This window comes from Struthio camelus, chromosome 18 (assembly GCF_040807025.1).
Source record: "Struthio camelus isolate bStrCam1 chromosome 18, bStrCam1.hap1, whole genome shotgun sequence".
Classification (NCBI taxonomy): domain Eukaryota; kingdom Metazoa; phylum Chordata; class Aves; order Struthioniformes; family Struthionidae; genus Struthio; species Struthio camelus.
The window spans coordinates 13219802-13238057 of record NC_090959.1 but is presented as its reverse complement, the minus strand read 5'-3'; the positions used below and the strand labels follow the sequence as shown (position 1 = coordinate 13238057).

The 18256-nt window shown below is 39.0% G+C and overlaps 1 long non-coding RNA gene across 1 annotated transcript in view; it reads left to right on the top strand.

Moving 5' to 3' along the window:
- The window catches only part of LOC138061531 (uncharacterized), a 120497-nt gene that overhangs the window by 63116 nt on the left and 39125 nt on the right, over positions 1–18256 (top strand). The window contains exon 2 of the long non-coding RNA XR_011135361.1: positions 8751–8877. This is a non-coding gene — a long non-coding RNA (uncharacterized lncRNA). The remainder of the gene's footprint in view (positions 1–8750; positions 8878–18256) is intronic.

Genomic DNA, 18256 nt, shown 5'->3' with positions numbered 1-18256 from the left:
AAAGGGGACTTCTGTGCCTTTATTTTTAACAGAAAGCACTGGTTGTCACTGCATTATAGCAGGCACTGAGAAAACCTACTGGATTTTAGGGGGTGCAGGCAAAGGAATGGCTAAATTTAGGGTCCCAGACTAACTTGGATATGTGATAGGTGCCCTACTTCTCAGCCCCGTGGAGAATGATGCACACATTCAACAGGAAAACTGTAGGCGCTTTGCAGGTTCCTCTGTTTTTGATGTTGAAGTCCCTTAGTTAGGCAGCAGCTGAAGAAGGTTTTGCTGAGCACAGTCTGTCTGGATGTGTATCACCCGGATCTCACTTCTGCTGCCTCTTTTGGATTTGGGACACAGTACACTGAAACAAAGCGATGGAATACGTAGTAGTGCATGTTGATTTAGCTAAGGGGCTGTCTGTAAAGGGTTAAGTCTCCCTTGGTGGGGTTGCAGGAAACCAGCTGCCTGTCCTGAGCGCAGAGCCCCACCAGCTGTGAGGAATTAATGACTTCCCATACGACCTCTGTAAGAGTTTAAGGTAGGGGCAAAGAAGTGGCTTGATGCTAATGTTGGGAGTTTGGGTGAGGAGGCGCTAGGGCTAGTGGGCTGGGCTGAGCAGTCTTCTCTTCAGCTCTCTCCTCTTCTCTCTGTTTTAATTAAGAGAAGTCTTTCAGTGTTCAGGAAAAAACTAGGTATGCTTAATATTGACACATATGTTTTATAGTGGAGGATAGCTGAAGACAATTTTACCTCTTTGTGCTCCTGACTCCTTGCCTTCTCCTCAGTTATGTCTCTGTGGTTTCTTCTTTGACTGTTAGGGGATCTTATTTCTGCTGGTTCTCGTTTAAGTAGTGCTGGGTTCTGATATTTCTTATTAGCTAATTTGAGGAAGTTAGGCAACGTGGGGTTGTTGAAAGTTAGCTAGGACTTGGATGGAGCAAAAAACTGTTATGTCCACACAAATCAGTAACTGTCCATCAGCTACTTTAAGCTGATTGCTGCTAACCAGGGTCCAGCCTACTATCTTGCCATGTGTAAATTATGTACCTAAATGCAGCAAGCTTGTAGAGCTATTTCATGCTAAGTTCTAAATCGACACCAAAAGGGAAACTTCCACCCAGAATAGAAGTGCAAGGAAATTGAGCAGACTGACCAGTAGCTTGAAAAGTTCTGAAACCTCAATGGCTATTAAGCGAAGCCAATTTCTTTTGTTCAGATACTAACTCATGGTGTTTAAAAATACAAACATCTAGATAATTAGGAGAACTTAAAATCTGTCTTTATAGTGTTTCAGGCAGGATGACATTGTCAGCTATTCTATTTTGTATTGATTACCACAAAGCTCAGTTATTCCCAGCCTTCCATTTCAGACACAGCACCTTGTTTTCCTGTATCTTGAAGCAAAGAAATTAGATAAAAACTATTGATTAGCAAGGCACAGGGGGGGAGTTATGTCTGTAACCTTCCTTTGTCTTGCAGCTCTGCAGCTGAGGCAGCAGTAATAAGATTCTATGCGAGTGCGACTGTGATGAGGTCACACTGCTGAGAAGGGAATGAAAACACTGCAGTCAGCTAGATCACTTGCTTCTCTGATAGTTTTTGATATTGTTTGTCAAATTGTGATTTGAAGGTTATTTCTCTGGAGGCTAGAGTTGCGTTGTTTCTCTTCTGCACTTGGCTGTGCTTTTAAAAAATCATGTATTCATATAAATACGCCCTGTTCTCTCAAAGTTTATAGCTCTTATTGGGAAAGGAGCAAGAAAACAAGTATCTTCAGAAATTTTCCATCGTTATGACGTTAGAGCACTTATAATGTGTCATGATAACACAAGTTTTTCTAGTCTCTTTAACTCTTCTTCCTGCCTCCCTTTTCACTTGGTTACTGCAGTCCTCTTCAGTTCAAAGCAAGTAAACACTTTCAAGGAGTACGAGCCACGAAGGGGTTATGCTGATTTAGTGCGTAGTGGCATAGTATTTATTGGTATCATTACTCATATAGAAAAGAAATGAGGAGTTCCCTCATTTCATTTCTTTTGAGAAACAGGCATTCTATGTCCTACCTAGGGCAACTGTCGAACTGTGTAGAAAGTGCAGAAAAATGTATAATGCTTTTCCATCCTGAACGGGCTCTAGCATTTTCATTCTTCTGTTGTTCGGTTTTCGTTCTTCTGTGTTTCATTCTTCTTCACACAGTGAAGCAACTCATTGAAGGGATAAGGAGGAAACTGAGGTGCAGAGAATCAGTGATCTGTCTACTGTGATAGGAAGTCAAGTAGTGTTAAATATAGGATAAAAGCTAAGGAAAGCTGGCCCTTAGGACTCTACTTTTAGTATATAAGGCAGCTAGCATTCCTCTCTTCCCACAGAGGAAGGAACCACATGGGATGTGCAATTTCTACTGCTGATCAGGCTTGAGGAGTTCTTTCTTCCTTTGGAAAGCTCATTTGCCCTAGTTCTCCTCCTGTAACAAGACACTGGAAGATTGGCATGGAGATAGTTGGCTAAGAAAACCCTCCAGATATACTTCTGGAATTGCACAGCAGTAACAGGATGCCTTTAGCAGGCAGCTGCCTTGTCTGTCTGAGACTCACTGTGCAAAAACAAGTTTGTCAAGTCAAGCAGCATATTTTGAGGTTTGATGTCCCACCCTCTCAAATAAGTGATGTGGGAAGAAGTCTTCTGGGAAAACTCCTTCCCCAGGCCCATTATTGTGGGCTTTTCTGTGGGAAGCAGTGAGACTTTCCCACCCCCTCCTTTACCCCATGTGACACTCTGTGATCATAATATGTGGAACTGTCTCAGGCTTCCAAAAACTCCCCCAGTGCTAAACAAGCATGCTCTATTTTGTCCCTCTAGTCTGTTCAATTCTGTATGATCTTGAGGACATCATTCTTGCCCCTCGTTTTCTTCATGCCTGTGAAGAAGGCAATACGTTCTTTCTCAAAGGCTATTGTGAAAATATTTATTTCTGTAATTCCCCAACCTGGTGGAGGGCACTATTGGAAAGTAAAGCACCTTACCGTAGTTTATTTCTTGGTAGGAGTAGCTGAAGCTGCTTTAGAGATCTTTTTTTCCCCCTCCGAGTAATCTACTGGAAAGACCATTCTCTTATTTATTATCGCTCTTGTGTTGTTTATATCATTATCCTTATCACACGTATGGCTATCCTCAAGGTATTGGTGAAGAAGCCCCACAGCTTAAAATAAGAGTTACAGGTACATTACCTCTAGAGTGCCCACTGAATGCATTATCAGTGGTTAACCAACTAAAATCATATAGTGCCTGATAAAGTACCTGTCAGCTGGCTGCTTTTGAATGGATGAAATTGCACGCTGGTGGCCCAGGGATGTAGTGGGTATTATCTCATTAGCATTCAGCATCACCTATATACTCCCAGAGAGGCATAAAGAATGGAGATCCAGAAAAAGAGATTAAAGGAGAGCAATGAGCAGGGAAAAGGATTTAAATACAGTAATCACATTACTCTTTAGAAAATGGGCAATTGCAATGTCCTAAGTAACACAGCCAGTGCATTCTTGTACATCTCTAGAGAGACAAAGCTTAGCTGACGGAGTTCTCTTTTTTACCTTAGTTTGTTTCAATGGATCAGTGTCTTCTTGTAGCTCCCACTTAGGTTTTCATTTGACAGATTTCTCCACCTCCGTCCAAAATATATCACTAAGGGTGTCTTAGTCACAACGACATGTGACTTTGTAATCAGAGCAGCATCTGGTGCTGTAAAGCATTGACGCCCCAGTCCAGAGTAGTGAGTAAGGTTAGAATGGCACATGAGTAGGCATCCTGATGATATGCACAGAGAATCTGCCAAAAAATCTTCTCTACCCACAAGACATAGTCAAATTTCCTATTTAATTTCTTAAATATTTTTGGCCACTATTCGGCATATTTTCATGATGGGTCATCTATCTCATAGCAAGTTCGAAAGGACTCAGCCAGGTGCTAAGACAATTGTTTCCTTATTTCAGCCAGCATCTGCTCAGCCAGCTAGGTAGCTCATCTATAAAGGGTGACAGGCTAAGGTAGCAGCCTGCAGCACCCTACCTCTTCTGCTCTCATGACGTGCAGCCCTGCTGAATGTATGTGTGTAACCCTGCTGTGGAGAGCACCCTGCAAAACAAAATTCAGTTCTGCTCAGGCAAAATTGAAAGGGTGAGCCAGACACTAAAGAAGTGGACGAGGAGCAGGAGAAAACTGGGCATTACAGAGAAAAAGAAAAAGGTGAAGAGTGACTAATAGAAACTGGAGAAAAAGAAAGGTAGGGCAACAACAATGCTAGGATGTGGACGAAGGGAGCACCTCTTCTCAAATCAACCAAGAGGTTTCAGGAGAAAAGGGCTGTGAATCTTGGTACTAGCATACAAGGCCTTGCATACCCCTGTGAAGGAAGGAAGAATTATAACTTGCTCTTTCAGTTGATGGAGAATGGAAGTGAAAAGGCTTGTAGGGCTTTTATCAGCATTTCAAAGTGTCCAGTCTGGATGTGCTAAATTTGGGTGCCCTATTTTGAGACGTAAAGGGTCTGTTCTCTGCTTTGCTGGCCATCAAATATTCTAGCTGAGGCCATTGGGGGATTATTGTTCTTAAAATCAAGCCTTTGAAGTCTTTGCTGGACATCCGTAATTGTTGGATGCTTACAGCATTTTTGGTTTAAGTGACAAAACCGAAGTATTGAAGAAAGCTAATAGCTGAGACTGTGATCTCATGACTTTTGATGTTCTGCTTTGATCCCAAATTACCATTCCTTCATATTAAATGCTTGTATTTTTTCCATCTATTGCATTAATCTGTTTTATTTTACAAGACTATTTTTCAACAACCTGTGTAAGCCCTGACTGCCAATTCTCCATGTCTAGCGTTAATGAAGAACCTTGTCTACTGTTATTTTAACGGCCTCCATGATCTGTAACTCCACACATCTGGTGTTGGTGGCAGTTAGTCTTCTATCCTGACATTCTGTTCTTTGAGCAGATGGTTTGTAGGCAACCATTAGCTGAAAGTCAAGGAGTGGCAAGAATATCTAGCATTGTACAGGACAGATGACTACAACCTCCAGCAGCCTCTGATGCATAACCCTCCCTCACCCACATTCCCAAGCAAGAGTGAACATTGGAAATAAAATAAAGAGAAATAGCCTGCTTCTGACAGAAGCCAGTGAGAGTTTTGGGTAGAGGGTACTTAGGACGCAGGTCATATGTTGTAGATTCTGTTACAGATTTGGAAACGTGCTACTTTTTCTTTATAACTCTGATGCTAAACAGACACTTTCATTTATAAGTGCTTTCTTTCTTTCTTTTGTTACCCATAACTGCCAAAATTAGAGGCATCTGACATAAGAAAGGAAGTCAGTTTTGTTTAATTTATCTCAGATTTATTTTGTGACATTTCCTGGATACATTTACCCGTCACATTATTAAACAAGAGTTTATTTTCTAGAGGCTAGAGCTTCAGCTTTGGCCATATTTCAGTAAGACAGGAATTTAAATAATGTCAACATGCTGAGAAATTAGAAAGTCTCTTTCAGGTGTGTTTTGCAGGAGAAAGATCAGAGTTTCCATATCTCTCCTAATTGCTGGCCTGGGGCTTTTTCAAATGCATAATCTTATTTTTCCACGCATTGAAATGTAAACAGAGAATTTTCACAGCAGACAGAGGAATCCATCTGCAAATAATATTTGTTTTTGGCAATTTGTTTCTTTAATTATGATAAATTTCCACAATTTGGCAACAGTACAAAGAAATACGCTCTTGCATGTCTTTGTTCCTTCAGGAGGCATGGAGAAAGTGGGTCTTGTTCAAAAAGAAATTCCCTAATCTATTCACATAATTCTTGTAATTTACCCCAGGAAACGATGAGAAACCCCTTTTATTCTCTCTCCCATGGGAAGGATGTTTGGCTATGATTCATAAAACATCTTTTTTGCTTTTGGACAAACCGTGACTGACTCAGGACAAAGCCTGAGTCATGCGGTGGTACAAAATTCTAAGATGAAACTGGCCTTTATCTCTCAAAAGTGCTGAGCTGTAATGAGTAAGATACGTATCTACCAATTATTTGCTGGAATAAAGGTGCACAGTTCAGTGCCTTCACAGAGGTACTAACACACCAGCAGAACAGATGACTTAAAGAGTTTGGCTTTGTTCACAATTGGGAGACCTCAAATCAGGCCCAAAGTTTTGAATGCCTCCAGTGTGCTTTTTAGAAATAATGACTCGAATGAAAATTTTGCACCTTAAATCTGTCTCCAAAGCAATGGATCATTTGAAAGGTCTTCCTAGCTTATGTAGATATCTTGTTTGGGGTTGGATTTAGAAAATTAATGCATTAATTTTAAAATGTTTTTTTCTTTAGTTTTGTACCAGCCTACACAAGCTGGTTGTTATTTATGCTTCCTATGCAGACAACAGCCGAGCAGAGGTGTAGGAGAATGTAAGGGATGACTCTGAATCTTTTCAATCCTCACCTGTGTTACTTTGCCTCCAGACTATGAACTAGGAGGTCCACTGTTTAGATTTAAAACGTCCTGCCCTTTTTACAACTATATCCCATTAAAAAAAATCACATTCCACAGTGTATGTGCTAACGTTGAGAAAGAAAATCATTTGTTTCTCAATGTGAAAACATATAAAATATGTTTGCATTTAGTACTCTTTTGGTAATAAGTTTTTAGTTTAATTCTAAACCTGTAGTCTCTTTTTGATCCTTTTGTTTTACCTCCTTTTCATTACAAAAGGAATATATACATGTATTTGAAGTTTGTACTCTGTATTTTGTGCAGGGACATTTTATGCTCTGGAGGAAGGAAAACTTTAAGTGTCTGCAGGACACTTAAGTTGACATAAATATTCTCTATAGATTCTACACATTCACATTTGTATTCATGAGATTACTGATCTGATAGGAGAAGCCTTTGCCTACTTTGCCTTAATTTCTGCATGTCACTTGCACTGACTCATACACTGTCTGCAGGCGGATGCACAGTCATTTAAATCCTTTTTGTTCATTTTTCATCAAGGGAAAGAGCAAACCTGGGGAAAAAAAGTAAACATACGAGGTATGTAAAACATGTTGTTACTTGGACCTCTGCAGACTAATTCAAAATAACTTCAAAGTGTGTTTCATGTTCAGAGTATCTGAATGGACTTTGCTTCTGGATGAGGAAGAGAGAGAAGAGGAAGAGAACTGGATGAACCGGATACATTAAATAATTTATTCAGTAGCTTTATCCGTTTTCTGCTTTTGAATTTCCCACTATTGAATTTTCTTAAAGTTCCTCACTTGTATTGTTTGGCAAACACCTGATGCTTATATACTTAAATCACTGTGCAGGTCACATTTAGCTGTTTTACGGTGTTTTGTTAGCTATCTTTGCCATATGGATTTTTTGCTTTGGGTTGCTTTTTTGGGTTTTTGTTTGTTTGTTTGTTTGTTCATTATTACATGCCTGGTTAATTGTCACTTTTATGAAGAAATGGAGGAAAAAGTCATAAAGACAATCAGACAAACCATTCCCAAAGGAAATATAATGAGGAAAATGAGAAGACTTAAAGAAATATTTACACAATTTGAATTTTCTGTGAATGTTCCTAAAAAATAAAACAAAAAGTGAAATAAAAATGAAAGATGATTGTTAGTGAAAGGAATAAAAAGAAATGCAAACATGAGAACAAATCTTGCTTTTTATTCCAAGAAGTAGTTCTTGGCAGTATCGAGGAAGCTCTAATAGAGAAGAAGCAATGCAGATTTTACCCCTCTTGAGCATAAGTCAGTGTGCTAGACTAAACAGTGCAATGCACTGAATTCTTTTTTTGTACAAATCTTCAGTTACATCTGTAAACTTGACAAAGCTACATAAAAATACAGATATTTAAATGACTCTGCAGGTACCTTCTATATAAAATGGGCAATGTATTCTTTCTAGGTTGCAAGACACATGGTTTTCATCAGGTTGCAACAATATAAATTATGTGGTCAGTGATTCTATGAGAATGAATTCATGCAAGAACTATTATATCATAATGCTAATAACTTGAGTAAAATTCTGGGGATATTTCCTGCAGAATCTTTTCTGAGTCATGAAACCTCGGAGGAGAAACCTCAAATTTAACTGGGATACAAAGGGTTTGGTATAGTCACCTTCTGATCAGCCAGTCATTCTGCAGGTCACTGCCATCGCTGCCATCTTCCTACAGCAAGAATAAGTGCTACACGGGAAAATCTTTCAGTAGCATTCAAGAATAACAGTAATTACCTAATTACTGGTGTGATCATGTAAAGACACGTTAATAGGCACCAATGATGATCAAATGTAACGGCAATGATGTGAATAAAATCATAATCATTACAGTGTGAGTTAGGTGTTACATTAAATATCCAGTGAACAGAAATATTAACAACTGCACACAACTGGACTAGCATGGTATATACATCACATAATTGCACAACAATCCAGCTTTCACAAGACAACCACATGAATAGGCTTATTTACAGGAAAGAATAACTCTTATTTTAAGAAAGTCCTTTCATTTAATACATGGCAACAATTTCATTGTTTTTTCCTTTGTTAGAAGGTAAGCCGGCTGAGTTATACTCACCAACTATGGGGAAGAAGGATTGTCTTCTTGCTTGTGCTCTGTATGATACCCAAGATTTTTACTCTCTGATATGTTTGATGCTCTCTACAAATCATAACAGGTGTAGTTGTGCTCTATGCTCATTTCATGTGGTTTTCCTTCCTTAGGCATATGCAGTGTGATTGCTTTGTGAGTTCATCAGCAACTGAGAAATAATGAGAAATCCAAATCAAGTAGTGGGACAGTGGAGGTGCTGCAAGCTCAACACAGCTTCCCAGGCAGACAATAAATCAGGTGTGAATTTCCATTCATCAGCATGCATAGGAAAAGTTCTGTTTTCGGGTAGCATGTCACACGCTTGTGAAGAAGTTACTATTATTGAGTTAGCAGAATAACACCAACATTTTTGCTATTTAGAGGAAAAGGTTTCTCTGATCACTAAATAGATGAGTTTTCATTCTCACAATATATGCAGTGCTAAGATGTCATTTTATGTCTGCTCTTGATTTCTCTGATACCTTCTGCTAAAGTGATGATTACAGCTGTATCTTCTCTCCCTTGTATAACCTTTAGTCTCCTAGTGAGCTGTAGAGCCCGCATGTTTATGCTTTTGTTTTTATGTTTGCATGCGCTTCTTACTTGTGTCTCTGTTTGTCTGAACACTGAAACACTGCAGAATCTGTAGAAATATGGTGCATAAATGTATTTTCAGGAGAGCAGGACAAGTGACCTTTTCTGCATGAGTCAAAAAAAGACATTTAAAGGGAGTGAGGAGTTTCATACAATGGAAAGGGAAGAGAGAAGAGATTGTCACTAAAGGGTTAAAGGTTTTACAGTCCCCTACCATCAATAATTTAATTCAGCTACCTGGATTATGCCAACTGAAATATAAAAATACAAAGTATATCTTGTAAACTGGCCCTTCAGAATGTTATTGGTGTACAGGACATTCTTCTGAGAGGATATACCTGTCTCTGCCGAACGTACTACTCACTCTCTGGAAAGAAGGCAGACAAAATCTTTAGCTGCTGTATGCATAGCACAGTGGGTTTCACTGGAAGGGTGTTGCCTGACAGAGTGGGAGATCAACCTGACACAGTTCCAGTCCCAGAAGTGGCCATTTCTCAGGGAGAAGATTGAACATGCGTTACCTGAGCCTGATGTTTAGAAGAAAAAAGAAAGGAACTTGAATGACCCCTTTGTTTTGCATATCCATATTCCAGTTATAGTGTTATTTGGTCCATTGTTCCTTTAAAGTCTAGTCAGTTCAGGGAAAAAGCTTACATCCTTCCAGCCTCTTGCTATAAAAGATGAAGTACAAAGAGACCAGTATCAAAATGCCAGTTAGCAATCAAATCAATTTAATTTGGTTGATTTGATTTTCTTTTAATTTGATTGTTATACACTGGAAAAACAGGACAGCTATAACAAGAACTCCTCATGGAAAGTGGTAGAGCGGGATATGCACTGCTTGGCATGCACCAGAACAGAGTTCTGAAAAATACGCTCTTCCGTATGCATCTCTGCCATTGAAGACAAAAGCAAATAAAATCTGAATTGTGCCAGATATGAAATCAAATTCCCTGGCTTGCCCCACATATAACACTAAAAGTGGGTCAGACGGATGGTTCTCTGGTGCATGCAGGGTGCGGGTGAGCAGGAAAAAGCACTCAAGGAAAACTCGGTGCTAGGAGATGAGACACTAACCGTGGCAGGGGCAGCCCTTGGAGGCAAGTGTTCTGCCTGTCGGCTCCTGTCTGTCAGGGCGTAGCTACAGGTGTTTTTCAGATCCTCAGGCTGCTAATATTGAAGGACTTTGGTTCTTATTCTAATGTGGGATTTGGACAGAGATGCACTGTTTATTACTCTTAAATAGTCAACATATAATTCAGTTTTTGCAGCACATGCGCACAGTGCTGACATAATCTTATTGGGTGAGGAGTGCTGCTGTTCAGGATGCTGAGTTATACCCCTTAGCTATTTTAATACAAATGTCTTTTGCACTGTGTATTTTGGAATGTGGATATGAAAGTTTAAATCTCCAAACCCATGTCGATTTCTGCAGTAGACAGATATTTGTGCCCGATTACCTTCATTGCAGTGGTGGCGTTTCCCAGGTTGCCTGTGTGTTCTGATACTGGATAACTTCTGTTTAGTTCTCTCTCCAAAAAAATGAGTGGGTGTGAGTAATTCAGCCAAATATCTTACTCACCTAGGTCACAGGTGATGGATTTCTTTTTCTAGTGCAGGCCTGAATCTGGTGTCTCTCAGACATGTGGCTTGTATCCATATTTATGCACCTGTGCCATTGAAAGACATGAGGTAATGGAAATTCATGTTTGAATTCTAGGTCAGATAGCAGCTGATTTCTAAACATAAAAGGCATTTTAAATATCACTTTTGTTGGAAGACTGGATCACCAGAAGCAAAGAGTTCCCAGCCTGGGTAAGGGGAGGGGAGGCAGAAACATTAATGAATGCTGCTTTGACTTTGTCCGTTTTTGGCAGCATGTTTGAAAATGAATGTGTTTAGCCTTGTTAGCAATCATGCATCCTAGAACTGGTAACGGTGACTTGCGACAGATGCCTGCCTCCTATCATCTCAGATGTTTTTCTGAAAAGCTCCTTTGGCAAGAAGCCCAAATGCAAGGAGCCTTTTCCTTCTTCGACCAAACTTCTGAAGAATCTGAAAAGTTAGCAGGCTCTTCTGGCTAGCTGGGTGTTATTTCTATTCCTTCCTCCGCTGTCTGCTTTCCTGATTATTTAAACTGAGTGTCTTGTGTACTTCTCATTTTGCTGATGCAAAACCCCTCAATATCCATCAATAGAAAGATTCTCATTGCTTTCAGTAGTCTTTGGATCATGCTATCAGCTTCATTTAAGTTTCAGATCTGGCTCTGCACAGCTCAAAGGATTTATAGTCGTTACTCCAAGTCCTTGTCCAGTTTTTCTCAGTCCTCTTATCTCAACAGATATAGAAAGTTTCAGATCTTTACCAAAGTATCAGCTGTATCTACTACTAACCAATAACACAGACATTTAACATAGGAAGGAAGGAAGGACATTGTATTATAATGTTTAACTTGAGAAAAAGGAGGAAACACCTTCAACCTGTGATCCATTTGGGGTGCATAAGCTATGAATGAGGTATTGTTATATGAATGTTAAATATACATGTAAATATTAAATATTTAACTTGGTCTTTGTTTAGTTTGCCTTTCTTGTAATCCCTTTTCAATGTTCATAGAAAACAAACCTGATTTTATACTGCTTGCCAGTAGTGACCTCAAATTTTCTATTTGTGTTAATAATATCAATTACCTGCACGCATGAGTCACATTGAACTTTGTCACTAGATTGGAGGGAGTACTTCTTGGAATTTGTCCACAACACTTTTTGCCATGAAAACATTCCCTATTGCTCAAAATCTTCTGTGAATGAATTTACTGTTTATGCATATATAACTCTGGACTTTCTTCATTGTTGAAATTCTCTGCTATGGAGCTTGAATACTGCTCTCTGCTATTTAACTGTTCCAGGAATTAGGCAGAGAAGATGATAAAAGAACTCCTGAGAAATGCTATTATCAAACACAGGGATGAATACAACCCGAATTTCTTTTTGTAATAGCCACTGGAATCCCCAAGTTTGCTGCAGACCATAAGTATATTTTAAACTTAGATTAGTCTATACCCACAGTATGTCCCCTATGGCTGTGAACTGCTCCTCGTTGTTTAGGACTGGGCAAACCTCCAGTGGCTGTGTTCTTACAAGGAATGCATTTTCCAGTGTTTTGATTTAATGACTATTATTCAAGCTGAAGTCAGTTCCTTTCTCACACTATTTTAGGCCCTATGTGGTAAACCTTTTTGCCACTGTGCTTAAAAAATTCTAGTACTTTCTTTCTGTGCTAAAACTAGTACAAATTATACCAAGCTCTGTAACTTATGAAATAAATGTTGGAAGTCTTTTTAATGAATAAATTCTCAATTTAAATGAAGACTGAAGTTTGGTATTTATACTGGCCTGTCAACCCTCCTTTTCATCACTGTTGTTCAATGTAGTAGTGTCAGGAAGTTCCTGTTATGTGTGTGGTGATGTACAATTAGAGAACAAAAGGTCCCTGCCCCAAAGGCTGACAGTTTAGATATTTCTATTGATTGAATAAATATTGGACATTTGTCTTTTCCTGCCAGCTGCATGAAGTGATATATTAAGGGAACTGTTAACCTGAGCAGAAAAACAGTGAATTCTGAGGAAAAAGGGATTCAAGTCTGGAGACAGGTTCACTGTAATGGAAGGGTCATAGGAGGCAGCAAGTGAGGGAGCGTGTAACATTCCTCCTCCTCTGTCTCTCTGTCTCTGTCTCTCTCTCTGTGTGTTTTTACTTCAGCATGATTACTTTATTCATCAGACTTTGAACAGAACTATAACATTTGTTTTTTCCAGCGTCTACTCCATCCTTGTGTGCCTGTGAGCTTGTTCCACGTCCTTGTTCTCCTGGCTAGAGGTGGACACTGGGTGCTGGGGCCTTTGTGCTGTGGGATTCTGAGACTATCCCATCTTCCTCGCTTGCATTGCCTTATCCATAGACGTAGTGATGTAGTGAGAAACCTTTCAGGAAAGTGGCTTCCTCAGATAATGTGCTAGCTCTACCATTGCGTTACCCAAGACCTACATGCTTATTTCAATCTTTCAGGCATTTTAGTCCTTATTTATCATTTAGAGTGGGTTGAAATTTTCATTTGACTCATTTAAAATTAATAGAGTTGAACAATTTATTTTTTAGAAACTGTAAAGGGAGAAGTGACTTTTTTATTTCAAGTTTAAAATGAAACATCTAATACAGTTTTTATTTTTAGATCTTTCTCCACACATACTTTTCTTTGGTAGGCTTAGCTACGTAGTAGGATAATTTCATTCTGAAAATTTTAAACTTCTTAAGAAATGAATAAAGCCAAGAAAATGTACCCATGGAAAATAAGATATTAGCTACATTTTAAGGGAGAACAAAACTATGAAATCATTACAGTAAAAAAAAATCTTTGTCCAGTTTTACTCTCCATTCAGTGACAACAGATCTGATAAAATGTATCCAATTAACACCCAGCAGATAACAATTATCTGATGTAATTATAATGAGCTTGTTTGTTCTTAAATTGACAGCTTAAGCAATGTTTTATGATGTTTATTTGACCTTGACACTAATCTGCACCCTGCTACTGTGAGCTGCCAAAAGCATTGCTGTTTGGATTTCCATCTCCACCACTTGCACTCACCGCTTGTTATCATTGTTGTCATTCTGCAGTGTGATGTGTCCTGCACCATCTCTCCGTGACTGCCACAATGTCACTCTGATCCTTCACAATTGCTGTGAGGTTGCACCCAGTTGGTGCCCCTCTGCTGCCTGTCCATCTCCGTCTGTGCATGAGCAGTGTTAAAGAGCTGACTCTGTAAGAACCACAGAACAAAATACAACATAGTACTTGGAACTAGATAAGATATTCACTTTTAGAAAGTAAATGACGGAATGTATCTGTTAGTTTTTACAAGTAGTTGATATGGATTTTACAATAGCCTTACAAGCTGATTTCTATTAAAAGGTACCGGATAGTTCAACAGTCAAACATCTCTAATGATAGAATAGGTACATTTGTTTTTGATCCATGCTGAGTAGTTTGAGAGAATTTTTATTTTCCCAAAAGGTAGAATTTTTTTGGTGTCCTGTAAATAACTAACACAGTCTTGTGTGTCAGTACCTGACTGCCACAATCGTTTTTACTGTAATACTGTAGGAGTCTCTACCTATATCCTGTCACTTTTACTAAGGGTTATCTGGGATAAAATTTCAAATTAATTTTCAAGATGGATTTTCCCTTTGCTAGGGAGAAGCAAACCTAATTAGGTGGGCATTCTGGAGGAAAAAGAGTGGAAGGATAATCACCTGCCCCAGACACTTAATGAGGACTAAAGAGGTCATTGGTTTCAAGCCCTGTCTTTGACTCACAGATTGCTTAGTCTGTGACTTGATTCTCCACTGGCAAAATGGAGTTAAGCACAACTGTTTCCTCACCCTTTTTCTGTCTTCTTTTGGGGTAAGGTGCTGCCTTCTCGTAGTGTATATTCTACTGAACTACATCTTTAATTTTTAGGATATTAGTGCCTTCTAATTAAAGGACACTTAATTGCAATTCTGTTTCTGCTAAAAATGAGCAGGAAAAAAGTGTCCTTGGAAGTACTGAAGTAATGTGTGGATGTTCAAACTGTATTTAGAGTGGTGGCATATTTTTCATTGTTTGCAGACTAGGAATCTTTAAGCAGCTGACTAAGCAGATCAGTCTTCCTGGCACAATGGCTCTTAACAAAAATTTTTTTCTCCATTCCTTCATTTGAAATGTAGCTGAGTTAATTACAGCAGTTATTTTCCATCTGGAAAGGAGGAAGGAGCCACTCCCTTCTGAATTTTTTTAAGCCTCCTTCCAGGAGGCTCTGGTCTGAGTGATGCAATCATTTTTTTCCCATGAGGAATCAACCACTTTCAGTAGTCACCAGCCTGGAAAGCAAGTCCTTAGTCTACAGATATTCAGTTCTAATTCTGCATCTACACTTTTCATTGCAAGACTGTTCAAGGACTCCCGTGATGTTGGTTATACTGCAGCATACAATAATTAGGTACCACCTTAGCAAAATCAGCATATGTATTTTCAAGTAATTTGAAAGGTATAACATAAGGAGGTGATAGCACATGAATAAAGCTGTGGTTCCCTCATTTTATGTCTCACTTTCCTTGTGTTTCAAGATTCAAAATGAAGAGCTATCTAAAATGTAGAAATCAGTGCAGTCCAACTTAGCATGCCGTGTACCTTATGGCCCAGATTTATGTTGGGTGTTACTTAACTGAAACAAATTTTAAATTAATTTAGCTAGGAACAAATATGAAACCTCCCCCAAACAGGCTTTTGTCTGATATTTCTGGGCTTTTGTGATTCCATTACAGAGGGCAATAGCTTGGGAACAGCTTTTCTTATCATATATCTTGTCGTTTTCACTTCAAGGTAGTATTACAAAGTGCAGTGGTGCATAAGACTTAGTAATAACTATTATTATTTGTTAAGCATTGTCTTATACAGCACTGGGAACACAGGGTCTCTATCCCACATGGATCGTTAATTTGAGCGCACAAGATTTTTCAAATGATAAGTGCCCTTGATGTTTAGAGAGAGGTTATCACAAAGTGCTTCATTTTTATTTGATTTTTTTTCTAAATGAAGGACTTGAACGTCAAATTGAATCTGAGTAACTGTAGTAGATTTATGATGAGGTGAAGCATGTCAAATGATTTAACTAAGTCCTTCCTCAACGTGAAGGGATTGGGAAGAGACTTTAAAAAAAATCTTCTCAATGGGCTATCATCATTTGAGGTTTGCAAGGGCCGTATACAACACACCTGATTCTTCTTCTTCTCAACTTTCCAGTTTTAGATGGCAGTACTGCCAAACCAAATTCTGATGTCTGGGATCCTTAGCCATTACAATGATAGATTTTTTTCTTTTAAGATGATTCCCATCTGCATTTGAAAGCCAAGATAATGAAATACCAGACTCTTAGCTTCACTAATTGAGATATACCATTTAAATCCAGTTGATAAGGTTCTGGGTTGGTGGAAGGAGAGGGTTTCATGTATTATTTTTGTCTCCTTCGTGAGCAAGATCCTGTAGAAGCCAATTTCCATTCAAGTTAAACCCAGAGAGCTTTGTGTATCTATTACTGTTGCATAAAATAATAAAGGGAACAAATTTTGGAAATGCATCAATTAGCTTCATAATAAGAAATATCTTGAAGAGACCTTACAGTATTATCTGACCTTTAAAATAAAACAGAATTCACTCAAATGCCACAGGAACAGATTTAGTGCTTTTTTGCCTTATAATTCATAGAATACCTCCCATAGAATTAATAAAGAATAATTTTTCAGGGGAGAAGAAAAGTGAACATATGGCTCATTATTATTGACTTCAAACCACAACCAGAACATTATCTAAATAACTCCAGCATACCAGCAGTATGTTCTCAAGCATCTAGTACATTTGAGCATGACTCCCCAAATGCTTTGAGACTAGACCTTATCCGCTACATGTGTTCCATGGTATATCACTAATAAACACTCCTGTCTGTGTTCTGATCTCTTTTTACTTCATCTCTAAAGAAATATCATAGCGCTTGAAAGCACCAGCCTTCATCTCTAACCCCATTAAAATCCTTTATATTGAGACTTTTATAAAGATGACATAAATATTTTAAATGGGTTTGAAGTGACATTACAAATTTTTAGCTTGGCAACATTTTTCATAAACTGAAGAGTCTTTTCCTTTTTTTTTTTTTTTTTTTTGTTTCTTGTGGCATTGGCTCTTCTGCACTTAGAAAATTGGTCTGTTTCTTTTTCAGTGTAATTTTCCAGTCCTTTACTCATGTTCTCTCACATCTCCATGAGCTAAGTAAATAGATGCAGTGGGATGAGCTGAGATAACTTAAGACTTGCAAAAGTTTTCCTGTTCACAGGAACGAATAATCCAACTTTTCTCCCCAAATTTTCTGCTGATTCTAGTGACCAGAAATCTCCCCAGCCTGCTGTGGCTCAAGACATTTTGTTTTCAAACGCTCGGACAGGCAGAGTTGTGTTTACTGAGCTTCCTCCCCCATGCCAGGGACTTGGGGTAGCCATGAACCTCTGCAGAAGGCGAGGGGCTGGGACTGAGTGCAGTGGGTAGGAGACGTGGTCGCTGGGCATTTAAATCTCTTGCTCATCTAATTTAACTGTCAACCATTTTATTCCTCTTCCTTTGATTGATGTATCTAAATGCTTTACGAACTGGGAGTCTTTCTCAGCAGGGGTTTGTACAGTGCCTTGCATGTGGGATCCTGACCTTGTCTGGGGCCCTCAGTGTTTCTGAGAATGAAGTAATAATATAATAGACTCATTATACGTTGAAGCAACATTTCAAAAAGCACGTATCTGACAGATGTGGTGATTATGAAGGGCTGCCATTGCTCCAAGTTAGCACATCCAAAGAGAGAAAAGGGGGCTCACTTTCCACTTCCCTTTCCTGACCTGCTTGCTCAGAGGAAAGAGAAGAAATTGGCTATTTGGGAATAAAAAGGAAGAGACTGCCTTTATTAAAAAGAAAAGCAAGAAAACAAAAGATCTCAGACCAACACTCGCCCTGTGCAGGCTTCACGCTCTGGGTCATAGCTGTGTGCTGAACCCCACTGCAGAGACTTTTGGCTTCCTTGCAGCATTTATGAAGCTCTCTTGCTGACTTGCTAATAAAATTATCCTTAGGAGCCAGCCTGGTGTCTTTGCTGGCTGCCTTTGCTTCTTTTCTTTTTCTTTTTTTTTTTCTTGATGAGTCATTCTACCAGCTTATACCCTGTCATCAGATAAACCAGACAATGAAGTCATTGGGGTTGCCTGAGAGCAAAATTGGCCCCATTATCCACAACCACCGTGTCTGCCTTGTCATTGATAATATACTGCTCGGGGGCTGGCCTTCGAAGTATGATGGAAAATCACTAGGGACAAGAGGCCTCCTACCCAAACAAAAATATTTGTTGAAGTTTCTTGGCAGGGGGAGTTCGTTTCTTTGTTTTTAAGTTTGGTAAAATGTTTCCAGCTG